Source organism: Stegodyphus dumicola, chromosome 7 (assembly GCF_044657685.1).
Source record: "Stegodyphus dumicola isolate Sdum_Otavi_A_Nest chromosome 7, ASM4465768v1".
In the NCBI taxonomy this organism is placed as follows: Eukaryota; Metazoa; Arthropoda; class Arachnida; order Araneae; family Eresidae; genus Stegodyphus; species Stegodyphus dumicola.
The window spans coordinates 181,387,863-181,398,869 of record NC_140774.1 but is presented as its reverse complement, the minus strand read 5'-3'; positions in this window follow the sequence as shown (position 1 = coordinate 181,398,869).

The following is an 11,007-nucleotide window of genomic DNA, read 5'->3' as shown; positions in this document are numbered from 1 at the left end:
GTACAGACAGGTGCATGTCATTCTATTGGTCAAAGAATTGTAAAAGTGGTAGAAAGTTCCGATATATTCTGTATTTTGCTCCTACCTAATACTGCACACGTTTGAATTTCTATCAAGATTTTAATAATTTACATTCTCATTCCATGTGGTCAGTTTCATATTCGCGTTTATTATGATCGGTATGCTTATATCATGAACATATGTATGAATATTTATAATAATATATTTGCAGTTACTGCTGAAGTATAGATAAACTTCAAAAATGGGTAAGTGTGTTTTAACACAGATTAGTTTTCTAAGGAATAATATTTGGAATGGCATAAATAAAGTGAAAGTAATCGAATAGTCAAAATAATATATATATATATTTTCAATGCATTACACAATACGAAAGTTGGGGGTTCTCCCCTTTCTCCGCAAAATCTCAAATATTGAAACCATTACAGTTCACAGCAAAGCAAGCAACGGATTTTTTTTTTTTAGGTCACTTTCCAATCTGGATTGGCTAGGACTAAAAGTTCTGCAGTCTACCAACCGAAGCGAAGAATGATTCTGCTCCGGAAATTTAACGCAGTCTGTTCAAACATAGAATGAAAAACACCCCAGATTGGTAAATCTCTTTATTAATTAATATGAGCATGACAATATATCGCGCGGAGTGCGATGTGTCCTGCTCAATGATAAATATGCCACATTGCCGCATGACAATGAAAACTGGATGAAGCAAAGGAGACTTTTCCTTTATTTAGTTATTTATTCTCCAAATACCGACAGCTGTTGATTCCAATTGCGTAATATCACATGCAGAAGAATTAAGGCGCATATATTGCGCAATAACATTTGCGATATTTCACAAAGATAAGAGTTTTACTGTGCTTGCTAAAGCAGATTATTTATTTTTCAGTTCCATTGGGCTATTTTTTATATGATGCACATATCAAAATGTCAAAAGTATTAGAAAAATCTAAAGAACGGCTACATACTACCCCCTTCATCTTTTTCCAGTTACGCTCGACTATTCAGAATTTTCAGATACTTGGCAATTTCCGAGTATGCCAGTTAGTTTAGTGTTTACTGTTAAAGGATGACTGCATGAAGCAATTTTCCGCCTTTTGATTTCAGAAAAGTTCTTTTACTTAAATTACTTTGCTTGCAATATCTGTTAAGGGAAAACTGTTATACAATGAAAATTTAGAAAATGTTCAGAATTTTTATTTAAGTTAAATTATTTAAATATTAATATGAGTGAAAAAATAAATTGTATTTATTTTTAGGTGCCAAGCAAATATAATAATGGTGTATTATGATTTATTTTCTGTATTTTGAATTGAAGTTTCATCATTATATCTTGTAATATAATTTAGTTCTGCATAGTTTTTTTTTCTCATTGTAAACTGGTTCTGTAAATTAAACTGTTATTAAAAAAAAAAAAAAAAAAAAAAAAAAAAAAGAAAAAAAAAAGAATGTAATTGTTTTTTGTGATTGGGTAATGCTCATTCTCTCTTAATAAATACTGAATTTCTCATATTTTAAATTACAAATCAAATTTTTCTTTTAAGGTTATGTTGTTTTGTATAATGTAATTAGACAGGTGCTTATTCTTTTTCTTAAAATGTGATTGAAGAGTGCTTATATTTTTAACTAAAATGTGGCTATGAATCCTGAATACCAATTTTTATCACACCCACATTAATTCTATTTACACAGATGGCAGCACAGTACTTGTAAGTTGATTAGATAATAGTAATACATAGATTCAGAATATTTTTTCCATTAGAACACATTTTGAAAAGATGCAGTTTCAGTGCTCATCACTTTTTCGTGTTTAATGTTTGTAAAATGAGTTCAAGTGAACAAGAGAATTCAAGTCTTGAAGAATCGGGATGTGATTCAGAAGGCAGCTTTTTTCAGATGCTTTTGTTTCTGAAGTACCAGATTCTGAAGATAGTGACGATCTCACACAACTTTTACCAGGGTGCCAATGGAACCAAATTATGCCAGTCCCAGATATTTGTCCTCCAGATTTTCAGTTCAAATTATTTCAGTTAATATTTCATTTCAAGCCCGTGCAGGTGTTTTAGAATATTATGAGCATTTTATAAATGATGAAATAGTGGATATAATTGTAAAAGAGACTAATCGTTATGGTGAGCAATCAGGTAATGTTGTTGGTAAAAGAAAACTGTAAGGGAGAAGAGAATGAAAACCTGTATCAGTACATGAAATGCATTTGTTCCTTGTGCTTTCAGTTTTATAAGGTATTATAAAGACAACTTGAAGAAAGAGCATGTATTGGACTAAGAAAACATTGGTAGAAACTTCTTTTTTCCGTAAGATTATGTCATATAATCAATACTGTGAAATAAAAAATACTTGTATTTTGTGAACAATGATTCTTATGATCCAGAAAATTATCCTAATCTGAAACTCTAGAAAATTTGGCCTATTTGTGATCATCTGAATGAACTATATCAAAAAACAATTATTCCAAAAAGAGATATTACTATAGATTAGAACGCTGAATATTGTACAAAGGACGTTTATCCTGGTGCCAATGCCCTTGAAAAAAAAGCAAAATTTGATATCAAAATATACATGCTAAGCGAATCTAGTTCTGGGTTTATATGGTCATTTATTATATATACCAGAAAGGTACTTTGTTTCATCCTAAATTCTGATCTCTCTCGGTAACTTCACAAGTTATGACTCTGATGATGCCATTATTGAAACAAGGTTACTGCATCACCTTAGATAATAATTATACTTCACCAGAATTATGTGATATCCTTTTGACTTATAAACAGATGTGGTTGGAATTGTTAGGCAAAACAAAAAGGCAAATGATTCTTATGATCCAGAAAATTATCCTAACCCGAAACTCTACAAAATTTGGCCTATCTGTGATCATCTGAATGAAGTATATCAAAAAACAATTATTCCAAAAAGAGATATTACTATAGATTAGAAAGCTGAATATTGTACAAAGGACGTTTATCCTGGTGCCAATACATACCCTTGAAAAAAAAGCAAAATTTGATATCAAAACATACATGCTAAGCGAATCTAGTTCAGGGTTTATATGGTCATTTATTATATATACCAGAAAGGTACTTTGTTTCATCCTAAATTCTGATCTCTCTCGGTAACTTCACAAGTTATGACTCTGATGATGCCATTATTGAAACAAGGTTACTACATCACCTTAGATAATAATTATACTTCACCAGAATTATGTGATATCCTTTTGACTTATAAACAGATGTGGTTGGAATTGTTAGGCAAAACAAAAAGGATTTACCTTTAGCATTGGAAAATAAAAAATTATAAACCAATGGAAGGACAAAAAGGAAGTAACAATGTTATCTTTTCATGATTCTGAAATTACCCAAAGTAAAATTTGAAAACAAAACCAAAGGTAGTAAATGACTACAATAAAAAAATGAGAGATAAGGATTTTGTAGATCAATATTCTAATTATCAAGTAGCAAGAAACAGCGAGAAAAAATACTCTTTCACTTTTTAGACCAAGCTCTTTTTAACGTTTTTCAAATTTTTAAAAAAGTAGGTGGGAAAAAGTCACATTTAAAGTTGACTGGATTTAATGAAATAAATAATTGACAAATATCATACTTTTATCAATTTTTCAAGATGAGATCGTCCATCAATTGAACGCCATTTTTTGGAACCTATACTACCTACAGAAAAAATAGGAAACCAGAGAATGTAAAGTATGTTCAGCAAAGAAGTGACATCGACCAATGAGAGTACGAATGGATTTATCCCTGCGAGTTGATTGTCTGCGTATCATCACAGCCTCACCTAGCATATTCTCTTGTTGTATCTCGCTAGTCTTGTCCATGATGTGGACTGTCTCGCATACTGTACTTTAGTGTTGTGTTGACGATAACTTTTTTTAGTTAATTAAGCCCTTATAATGCCACCTAAACGCTGTGCTCCTGCGAAAGCTTCCTCCAGGGCGCCCAAGAGGAAGAAGATGATGACCATCAGGGAAAAAGTGAAACTTTTAGTTATGCATCTGTGGCACGCCATTACAGGGTGAATGAATCTATAGTGTGGTACATCAAGAAAGAGGAAGCAAACATCCGCAAAACTGCTTCAGTAACCTTCAATAAAGAAGCGAAATGTGTGGTAACTGTGTAATAACAGAATTATGAAAATGGAAGCTGCATTGGCATTGTGGATTGCTGATTGCAGGAAAAAGACGGTGAGTTTGGACACTAGTATGATCAGGACAAAAGCCAAAGCTCTCTACAACCAAATCTTGCCCGATGAAGAGGCTGAAGAAGGTTCTGATGAACCTCGAGCCAGTAATAGCGCTGCCAGGAGTGATTCTCCTCCTCGAGAACAAGGCTTTTCAGCCAGCAAAGGCTAGTTCGAAAAATTTTAAAAAACATATGGCCTCAGAAAGTGCTTCTGTATGGTGATTCTTCCTCTGCTGACGATGATGCTGCTAGTCATTACATGGAGGAAGAGTTTCCTAACCTCATCAGTAAGGGAGGCTACCTCCCTGAACAAGTTTTCAACATGGATGAAACATGCCTTTTTTGGAACAGGCCTTCACGTACATTCCTCTTCAAGGACGAAGTGAAGAGGCCAGGCTTCAAGGCTCACAAAGACTGTGTGACTGTCATCATGGCTGGCAATGCTGTAGGTTTTATGCTTAAGCCAGGTCTTATTTATAAAGCCAAAAATCCACGTGCATTAAAAAACAAAAATACGGCTCTGTTGCCCGTGTTCTGGATGCATAACTCCAAGGCCTGGATAACAAAAGCTCCGACCCTCAAGTGGTTCCTCCATTGTTTCATTCCTCAGGTGAAGCTGTATCTGGCTGAAAAGGGCCTCCCCTTTAAGGTCCTTCTGATGGACTGTGCAGGAGGAGATGCAATGGACCTACAATATGACAGTGTCAGATAGTTTCTACCTCCAAACACTGCATCTCTAATTCAGCCGATGGATCAAGGTGTCATACGTGCCTTTAAGGCTCTCTGCACTCGCTCCATGATTGAGGGCCTCATCTCGGCAGTTGACGATGCCAATGACAAATTCATCTTGAAAGCATACTGGTTGCCTCATATTTGTCTAATATTCAGCGAGCATTAAAGAACATTAAGAGTGAGACCATAAATTCTAGCTGGAAGAAATTATGGCCGAACATGGTGTGCACGATTATCCAGGCTTCACTACTGAAGAAGTTCACCAATCAGTGGTGGAGAAGGTGGTGAGGCTGGCTCACATCATAAGGAATGAAGGATTTGTTGACATGACAAAAGAAGACATCAGTGCCCTTATCGATTGTCACTCGGACCCACTGACCGATGAAGACCTCCTTCAGATGACAAAATCCGCAAGTGAGGAAGAAAACGAAGAGGAAGACAAAGAAAAAACTGAAAAGTGTGGCTTTACCCTGGAGAATCTGTAACAATTGTGCAACATGGCAAGAGCAATACAACAATAATTTGCACAAGACATTGTTGACAATATGGTTCGAGCTGTCGAGTTCAGCAATCGTGTTGATGGGGTTATGTCCTTGTTTAGGAGAATTTTGAAAGAAAAGAAAAAACACAGACAACAACTACCCATCACCATGTTTCTCTCCAAGGTAAAGCCCCCGGCTCTACCATCAGCGCCTCCAGCAGAAGAGTCTCCGAGTGAGCCTAAAGCTTCTACGAGTCAAGTGAGAGCCTCTCCTCCACCACGAACACAAGACTCTTCGCCTCTCTCAGAAAGCAATGTTGATTAATGTTTATTAGTGTATAAGGTTTTGTAATTAACCTTATTAATTAGCACTGACACGTTTAAGCAAATACGTATACTGTTGTAATTTTATCTTAAATGTGTAAAGTATAAACACTGTTAACATATTTAAAACATTCTTGTACCAGCATACATGAAAATTCCTAGGTGCAAATCCTACTTTGCGGTTTTTCAGCTTTCGCAGAAGGTTCTGGTCCCCATTAACCATGAAAAATGAGGGATCACTGTATTTATGTAAAGATTGCAGTGTATGACTGTGCGTACCATGTTTCAAACTTTACCATACCCAGAAAGATGATTAAATTTTTGAAAAACTAGTACAGCTGTTATTAATGATGAATAACGACATCAGTATTTGCAGATAATAGTGTGCGTTATTTAAACATACGTGAATTTTTTCCCTCCAAAATTTACATATAATCTTAAAGACCTGCATTGAAGCTTTTCTGCCTAGCTTGGGTGTAAGCCAAATATAACGTAAGGTAAGGTAATAAAAAAATTTACATATTTAAAAAAACTTAAATTTAACAAAAAAAAAAAAAAAAAAAAAAAAAAAAATGTTTTGTAACAAAATAGTGTTTTTATATGATTATATATTAAATTTCATAAACATTAAAAAACAGTTAAAAAAAACTGATGATTGCTGAATAAATTTTGCGACGAGTAAGGGGTTAAATATATTGAATTGTTGTAAAATAAGTAGCTTAATATGCATATAAATACTATTGCAATATGACAAACTTTATATAAGAATTTAACTACAGTTTATACATAAATATTTAAATAGTAAGCTATTTTGGTACTGTTATGTTATCGGAACCAGATTCAGATATCACTAAAAGCTGATGATTTGGCAAAAGTTTCGAAGCATTAAAATAATCGCCAAAATGTTTATGATGCGGTTAAGTTGAAAAAAAATCCAAGTGGGGAAAATAACAGATATTCATAAAATTAGGAATTTTTAATGTAAATTAAATACTTCACAAAGAAATCAGGGGGGGGGGAGTTTGGTTAGTGAACTAGAATTAATGTAGTGTCATGAAATTGCAGATATAATTTAACATGGAAACATTTGTGTTTTAGGATGCTTTTGCCCCATGTAAACTCAATGAAAAAAGAATCTAATTGGTTATGGTCAGTGCTGCATTGACATTTGTTTAGCTATTTCGCACTGCCCCATACCTTTTCAATAGCTTGTTCATGACAATCAGTGGTGGGATGAATAAATTTATATTTATGGTTAATGCAAAAATGTTCAAGTCTACCCTTTGTTAATTCCTTAGCATTATACCCTTTCAAATAATCTCATTATATTATAGTGCCATCAATAATATTTACTTCCATAGCTTTAAACAAAGTTCTGGCATAACAACTAAAACATTCTTTTGTTTCTTTGCAAATCCTGCCATACACCCACTGGGGTGGAAGGATAGATGGATGCTAATGCTACTAATATTTTTCTGGGACCTACATTGCTTCAAAACATATGAAAAAACTAATTAATTAATGATCCTAAGAAATTTTTAAGTGTGTACTAAATAAAAAGAAAGTTATTTTAGGCAATTAAATATTCCAAAATATCACATTAGTTAGAGAATAAAGAATTCTGCTGTTTGCACATAATGTATATCATTTCCCCCCAATGTACCCATTTTTTTTTTGTTTATATAGGTTTTATAACGTCATATTGTATTTTTCAGTATAAGCCTGTTTTATGTTGGGCCAGTTGGATTCTAAATTTAAAGGTTGCAACAACAAATCTTCCAATCAATTTTGATTAATGCACTTTTTGCATATCTTATAAGAAATCTTATTTTAATTCCTAGCAACCCTGTGGCAAATTTTGAATCATCTGTATTATTTTCTATTGAATGTTTGAGACAAAAGCAAATGTCCATTTTAAGTCTTTAAAGTATGGCATTTTGGTGTAATGAGTGTCTGATATTGAGTTTGCAGGTGTTTGGAGTTACTGTGACTATAACAAAAATCAAGGATCGTATTTCAAAATGAAAGTTTAAGTGGAAAAATTCAACAGAATTTTAGTGCATTTTGTAAACTTTGTGGTAATCAGGCAGGGGATTGCAGTCCATTCTTCTGTCAGGCTACTTGCTTTCGTGAAAAACATATCAGAAATTAAAAAAATGACTGATAGCCAGGAAGATCAAAGGTATCGAGAGATGAAGGAGTGCAATCAATATTTGTGACAAGCTGGAAAGGAAGAATACCATCAAGCAACATATGAAAAAATAATCTCAAGCATCAATATACTTTGTTTTGAGAAAACCTTTGCAGTAAGGAAAAAGGTTTTGCCTAATAGGTTCCTTACTGCTTGATGCAACTTTATTGAAATGAAGATTTTATGAAGAAGGTGAAAGATTTCTGGGAAGCACTTCCGCAGAGAACCCGGTAAATGTAAACATCGCCAACTTTGGCGATAATAGTTCAAACCTGGTAACCTAGCTAATTTATCCTATTCGCTTATGCGAAGGTTGTCGTTGTTCGCATTTGAAGATTTATATTATTTTTCTCTTATTTATTATTATTTTTTCTGAATTTTTTACCAACGAATAGATAGAAATATTTTCGCATAATTAAAGAAGTTTTCGTCGAAAGATGCCGGATCTCGGGTCGTCAGTTCAGGATCAAAGGAAGAAATTATGGCGGGAGGGGTGAATGCTAATTTGTAACATGACTGTTCGCGTTATGTTCTTAATTATTAACAGCTGTAAGCACGCAGAACTATGAGGTTTGCAACCCCTATAATAATTTTTAAATGTATAAAGTTCTAGTTTTATTAAAAATGCTACTGAAGAAAATTTGATTACAGTTGACGGTTATTTGTATTGTGAAATATATTATGAAAAAGGATACGTATTTGTTTCAACGTAAAATGCTTTAAGCTGTATGCAAGTAACTTGAAAAAGAAAAATACTTAAAACTATGTAAAATGGATATATTAAAGGTCATGCATTCATTAATTTATTACATGGGCATGGCTCTTACCGAAATACATCAATCAACAGGCAAAGTACTTCATAGTGAAAAAAGACATTTGTAATAGAAATATTAGTATTCTATATGAATTAGAGAAAATACATATAAGAATACTAATTGTTATTTTTTAAATGAATTTTTACTTCCCGTTATGTTTAATACATTGTTTTCTGTGCTAACTTGAATTTAATAGAAATTTATTTTCATATATCACGTTTAACCTGTTAGTTTTATATCTACATACTTATTATCTGTGAATTTTTACTACCATTGTCTGCTAACTTGAATTTACATCACTAAAAACCACGTTTACAAAATATCACGCTTACGGCTCGGCTCATCAAGGATGAGCCGCGAGCTTGGCGAGTAAAACTGCAACGGCGCCAAAAGGGTTCTTTCCCGAAGCGCCAACGGGTTCTCTGCGGATGAAAAGCCGATTTCTGGCTTAAATAAACTAAAGAAACATGACTTTGAATTAAAGGTGAAATAATGGTCAATCAAGTGAAGAAGTCCATCCTCCCCATGGCTCTGAAAATTCGACATGCACAATCATAGATATAGTAAATCATGATTTGTGCATAAGATTACTAAGGAATTATTACGAAAGATAGAAACTACAGCTGGAAAAATGTAACTGTAGTATAGCATTGAAAGTATTTGCAAAAACTGCACAGAAAAATGCACAAGAGTCACCTGAATTGGTTAGGTATGCTTAGAAATGGACATTGTGAGCATTCATGCAGATCCATACCTGAAAAAAAAGCTATGAAAGATCTGTTGACCAAGTAGGAATGAGAAGTTTTACCTCATCCACCATAAAGTCTATATGTACACCAGTATTCAGACTTCAAATACTTCTACAATTTGAAACAGCATCAGTAAGAAATGTGTTTTCCATTCTTGAAAGTGGTTTTGCAAATCTTCCAAGACAGGGAATTGCACAGAACACTAAAGAAAACTGTGAAAAATAAAATCTGACAGAAAAAAAAAAAAAAAATGAGAGCACATTTTTAAAATGATCTTTACATTTATCCTTTGTGCTGTCACAGCTGCCATTACCTTCTTTAAAAATAACATGCCTGCTACAGTAATTCAGAGAAATAGAATTATTTGACATTTGTAATTCTGATGTATGATGGATAGTTTGCAACCAATTAAATTTTTACACACATAGTATAACTAAACAAATTAAATGACTAATTAATAAAAAAGCATGTCATTGCATTCTATTACAAAATAAAACTATTGTTTATTGTGTGCCACATTTAAGGGACAGTTTAGTGAGACAGTTTAGCCATGCTTATTATATATGAAAACATCTAACACATAAACAAGGAGTTTTTATCCAGAGGAATATTCTGTAGCACTATGTACAAAGGAGGACAGCAAGGAGAAAATTTTTTCTTCATCTAATTGACATTTAAATTTTAGAATGCTATGGAACTCAATCCTGAAAATGTTTATGCCTTTTTTTTTAATCTGAACCAAGAGAATTGTTACTGTTTGAAACATTTATAAAGTAATTTATGACATTTTTCCAAATCACAATCTGCAGGTGTTTCGGTGAATTCAGAACAAAGTCTTGTGATCTTTGTGGCCGATTGGCCACTACTTAAACTAATCAAAAGAGTAGTCTATGGAATAAATATTAAACAAATCATGTAGCTTATGCTTTTAGACTGCCAACTGTTAGAAATATTTTTCATAAAAAATGTAGTTTTAGGTATCTTTGTATCATTTGTTTGAGAATCAATGAGAACAGGCTTAATTAGGGGAAAAAATTGCTCCAAAGATTTGATTACTCAAAAGTAATTTTTAACATCATATCAAGTGATAAGTCTTGGTTCTGTCTATATGATCTAAAAATTAAATGTCTACTATATGGGTTTGTTCTGGTAAAGATCAAGAAAGAGTGAAATACTGAGATGAAAATAGTGTATTCTTTCTTCTCTACAAGTTGATGCATTAAACCTGTGATATTTAAAAGATGCATGAATAATGACTTGTGAGTAGCATACTACAAATTTCTTACCTAGTCCAACCAGAAAGTAGATTAGGATTAACACTGTTACATTGTAACAATGCAACAGCTCCCTCAAAAATGATAAACACTTCAATTTCTAAGGAATTCAAGGTTTGAAATTCTTAGCCATTCTCCATATATTCCAGATTTAATGTTCAGTGGACTCCTTATTTTATAAATATAATGAAAATATTCCTGGAGGAATATTTAGGATA